Source organism: Morone saxatilis, unplaced genomic scaffold (genome assembly GCF_004916995.1).
Source record: "Morone saxatilis isolate NCDOM2014 unplaced genomic scaffold, NCSU_SB_2.0 Contig19, whole genome shotgun sequence".
NCBI classification, from domain to species: Eukaryota; Metazoa; Chordata; class Actinopteri; family Moronidae; genus Morone; species Morone saxatilis.
Window position 1 is genome coordinate 20,859,638 of NW_023339751.1, and position 5,509 is coordinate 20,865,146.

General features: G+C 37.8%; 1 protein-coding gene across 1 annotated transcript in view; it reads right to left on the reverse strand.

Annotated features, from left to right (window-relative positions):
* The window catches only part of epas1b (endothelial PAS domain protein 1b), a 69,123-nt gene that overhangs the window by 32,162 nt on the left and 31,452 nt on the right, over positions 1 to 5,509 (reverse strand). The window lies entirely within an intron of this gene.

The window sequence follows — 5,509 nt, forward strand, 5'->3', positions numbered from 1 at the left end:
TTGTAATTATTGACACTTTGTACACTACTGGATAGATTAGTACTATTAGGACTGCACCATAATCATGTGTTTTTCTATGTAAAATGCCTTGGGGTCATTACTCGGAAAAGGGAGTGGTTATGCATCATAAGGAGGAGTCTCTCAAATGGTTTGTCAGAAAACCAGGGGAACAGTTCAAGATCTCCATCATAGACCGTGACTTGATCGCCGAAAACAAGGAAGTCACTCAGGTGATTGTTGCGCAATTGTGCATGAAAGGCACGTTTGATTTTTTTTCCATGATGCAGATAACTGAAGAACTTATGTAATGCAAGTAGCGACATAATTGATTTGTGTTACACACAAATGTAATATGATAACAATAATGCGTACTTTGCAACGTGTTATCCAAAACTAAGGTGCTAGACTACTAAAACTTTCAGACAAATGACACCTTGTCACTGGGATGGGGGAACAACATAGGCCAGCTGATTTACAACGGTTCCGAACAGGACTATGACTCTTAATTTACCTTTTAATTTACCTGTTATACATCATCCATCGTATCGAGAAGTCTGCAAGTATTTTTTTTAGTGAAGTTGGATATATGATAAATGTGTGATGACTAGTCGACTATTGGCTTTCTCTAACGACAGGGCAGCCCTAGTAAATGCAGTTAGTTACCTTCCACCACTATAATAATCATACTATCATACTGCACCAATAATTCTTGTATAACTGCCCTCACTGTTCGGGGTCTTTCCCGTTCGACAATGTAAAAAGTGCTGCTGGCAAACCACAGCGTTTAGAACCCAATATCATAAATCCTCATGTGATACAACAAGCACCAAGTGTGACAGTCCACGGCCTCACATTTAGTTTCACTGAGGTTCACCCACAAGTTAAAAGACAAAAAGCTTTTCAGAATAAACACAGGGAAGTGCTGTGTTCTCTATGAGGTTATTCTGTAGCCTCCGAGTCACTGCGCTGCCGCTGTTTGCCGGTAATTAAGATACACTTTAGCAAGATATTTGCTCAGTATTAGGCCTACATTTCTGAAAAATACCACATTTAAAAAAAAATTATATTCCCAGTAATGCATTTATAAAACATATATGAGCCTTCTGGCAGTATGGAAATATGAATTCTACCACATCCCTCTATACTATTATTGTCCAAGCCCTTTAAAAATAATAATTTTTACCTCCCTTTGCTAAGCTGTTCCAATATAACACTCAGGTGCATTGTGAATTTAAGTGTGTTTACTACTTTGGAAATCATTTCTCTGTTTCTTTCAGCTCTAATACATTTTATTCAGCAGAAATATCGGCCATTAACAAAATAAAACAAATAGTATTTAAAGATATGATCCTAACTCAGGTGACTCGTGGCACTGCTGAGTCCAGTTTCGTGTGTTTGCTTGTTCATTTTGATTTGGATTGAGCAAGGCCTATTGAGCAAAATTTAATCTGAACTTCGCAAACAGAAGAAGATACTACGTGTCTGGAGTCCAGCCACCAAACATGGAGGTTTGCAGATGCTCCATGTGAGGGTAATAGGTTTTATTGAATGACAATTTGTCTTTAAAAAGAAACCTTGGAGGTGACAACTGTTAAAAGATGTGGTGGCAGATGATTATTTTTATTTCCTCAGGTGAATTTAGTTGTTGTTGAAAGAACAGTTTATGGCTAAAACAATAAAAAGATTTAAAAAAAAAAACATCTATTCCAACTATCAAACTGCAATCCCAAAGTCTGGTCTCTGGGGTCACTTTATAGCAAAATCCTGTCTACAAACACTGCATGCAGAATGCCCAAATTGTGTCAACAAGCAGAGCTCTGGGTGATTTTCCAAGACTTTTCTGAAAAGGAATTTTTTTTTCTGTTTCTTTTTTTTTTTTTTTTCAGTCCAAAGAGCAGCACAACAAACCATATTAGGACATCACATTTACGGATTTATTGGATCTATTTGGGTTCAGTCTCACCCTCATACTTTAACACTCTTTCAGCCTCTATATACTGTCTGTACAGTATGTCTGGTGAGGTTGTGCGCAACAATGTTTATATTGAGGAGGAACAGAAGAAAAGTATCATAAAAATAACATCACACAGTCAGCTTGCTCTGTTTCAATCCCCATTGCAGCAAACTGTGTACAGTAGAAGCTGGAAATGCCTGGACTGGCTGAAGCTTGCATACATGGCAGCACTACTTGGTAATGAATACATTTTAATTATAGCAAATGTGGAAAAATCTGTTAAATTTTTATTGGTGACTCTGCCACCTTTATTAGGATTTTGGGATTTGTGTAGCTGTGTCAGGTGTAGAAGCAGTACATTAGCTGCTAAAAGCAACCGCACAACAAAAGTGTAGTGGTCATCCTGATGACACTGCCACCTAACTAGAAACATTGAGAATGGGTGAACAGCAGGTTGTTTCAGATTTTCCCAATGAAGATATCCTGACCTGCTCCGGGCGTCAGCGAATAGGCTGAGCGAAGTAAACACCCTGGTTCAGGTTTTGTGCACTTGCTTCTCTTTAAACCTGCTTAAACAAAGTGTGGAGAGAAGAGGTAAAACAATTAAACTAAAGGGAAAATTTGGAATGGTGTTTTCACACAACATGCATAACAGCAGTAAGATATCTTATCAGTCCCTAGACAGAAACATTTTTAACATTTCTGCTGTTGTCACATTTTATTTCAAAGGACCTCAGAGGAAACTAAAAACAAATTTTTCTGTCATCAGGCCATAAAACCAAGGATGTGTTAACTGAGTGCCAGTTAGCTGTAAGAGTCACTGCAGGCATCATAAAGACTACATGAGTTTCCCAAGAAGAATTAGAGAGTTTGCATACTACATTTAAATACTTCACAGACCCAAAGAGCGCATGTTGCGTTTTAACACGAGCTGAGCATGTTAAGGTAAAAACCTTATCAGTTTTTATTTTAGGTTAAAAACATCTGAACAAAGAGCTTTTCAACTTCTGATCTGTCTGCAGGCTCTGTGATGACGATAACTTCAAAAACCACAACAGATGAGGTGTGGCTGTGCCCTGCTGAACTTTAGATACCCTCCCTGTGCAGTGACACGATGCAGTTTATCACAGTGGATCATGCGTGTACCAAATCTGCAACATGCAGGACCAGAAGACACACAGCGATGAAACAGACAAAAAAAACACAAGACGTAAATGGCAAGTGGAGCTGATATGCAAACAGAAACATGTATGGCCACGCTGCCAAGATTATTTCTGTGGTTGTGACATAAAGGCCAGTGTGTAACATTTAGGAGGATCTATTGGCAGAGATAGGATATAATGTACAATGTTTTTGAAGCCAGTGAGCTGCAATCTGCAACTACACTGCTAGATGAAACCCACTAAGATAAGAAAAGAACTAAATGCCAAAACAAATCATTGAAGAAATACTGTGCAGAACAAGATGAACCAAAGTCACTAAGAGCTCAATATTACTTATAATAGTATAAAATTGTCAAACACCAGAAAATGTCCTTACAAACAGAGAGGAGAAGATTGTTTTAATGTTTTCTATTTTGTTCAATTTACCTAAAACCTTTCAACACTTCATCCCGCCGTGCTGTAAAACATGTATAATGTAAACATGTGTAATGCAAGCATTTCCTGCTAAACATATTAGCCAATGCAAATTAGTTGCCTCTGAATATAATGGTCACATGCAGATTAAATGTCCCCACACACACACGGACCACATTGTTAAAGTAAGCCCTTAAGTGGTGGGTGAGAAAACTTAAAATGTGCTTATGTGTATACCGGTATAAGTATATGTATGTGTTCATGTGCATGTGTGTAGTGTATGTACTAATGTACTTCTTCTACTCGAGTAGAAGTTTGGTGCTTCTGAGTCAATTTGAGCCAGTTTACCAGCACTTTATTCACTCAGTCCAACAATACACTTCATTACTGCCAACATTAACAAAAACTACACACACACACACACACACACAATTATTCTCATTTGTTAATAGAGGTTTCGGTCCCATATGGAGCCACAGAGGTCATGTTCTAAAAAGGCTGACATGTTCTCCTGTTCTCTTTTACATCCTCCTGCCCCACATAAAAAAAAAATCACCTTTCTGCTACAACAGTCTAATTTTGGCATTTATTCATTATTTACTTAATCAAGTGGAAGCTGTACAGTAAGCTTCAAGATAGAGCTCCATTAATCAATTACTTGTCAACCATTAAATTAATTGGCAACTATTTTGACAGTCAATTAATTATTTAGAATAAAAATCCAAATTCTCTGATTTCAGCTTTTCAGAGGCGAATATTTTCAGGTTTCCTCAGTCCCCTATGACAGTGAAATGAATATCTTTAGCTTGTGGAGAAAAAAAGTCGAAATGTCAAGAAAATGACTGAATAGTTGCAGCCCTAGTGCAGGACATTTTGACGTGAATTATTTAGTGTGTGTGTATAAGTGTGTGTTGTGGTGCACTGATATCATTTTAAACCGCAAAGCTCATCAAATCATATTCAAATGCATCACTATCAATATTATATTTGATATTAAGAAATTTGCTTTTTATTAGTTTATCAGCACCAGAAAACTAAAATGTAAAGAATAGCAGGAAATACAACTTTTTATGCATTAAATCCATGTATTCCTTTGTAAAACCCCAAAACAGATCGCCTGCAAAACTGTTTCCAATATAAAATATTTTCTAAAAGCGAGATTCTTGCTTAAATCAAGAACAACTAATTTATTTTAGAAAACTTAGAACATGATAACATTTTTGGTACTACAGTCATATTTTTTCAAAACTTTAGGCTACAAGGATTGTAAAATGTACCCGCCGCTTCATAATCCATCCATAACAAACAGCTTGCTGAGCAACGCTTGTTCAAACACATTTTCATGGGAAAACCAAACTACACAGCACTACAGAAAAAAACAGGTGAAAATCATTTCAACCTTCAACAACATCAGTGTTGGCGGTTACAATGGTTCAAATTGTAAAATCACATTTTACCCTCTGGCTACCATCTAGACCCTACAGAAACACAGATAAAAATGACACAATCAAACATGCAAACACACATTAAGGAAAAGATAGCATACAATTAACAGGAAAGGCAGAGCACAGAAGCACCATTATCTTATCTCATCGAGTGTATGTTCCATCACTGTGTCTCCCTGCTCGTCTCTCTGAGGTTTAAACTCATTAACCCCGACTGAGAATCACCCAAACCCTCATTACTGATGAGCCAGCAGACAGCAGAGCAGACAGCCACTGACTGCACCCACTCAATCAAGTCAACTGGAACAGCTAACTTCAACTAGCTCCTAAATCTGTGTGTGTGTCTGTGTCTGTGTGTGTGTGTGTTTGTAGTGACACTCTTTGATTGTCTGGGTCCATTGTTGCTGCAGGTCCCAGCAGACTATTTCAGGATACGAAACAATAGGAGTCACAGCGCTTCAACAGGGCATCGGGCCTTCTGATGTACTCACTGACCCCTCACTCACATTCACGTTCTCACACACACACACACA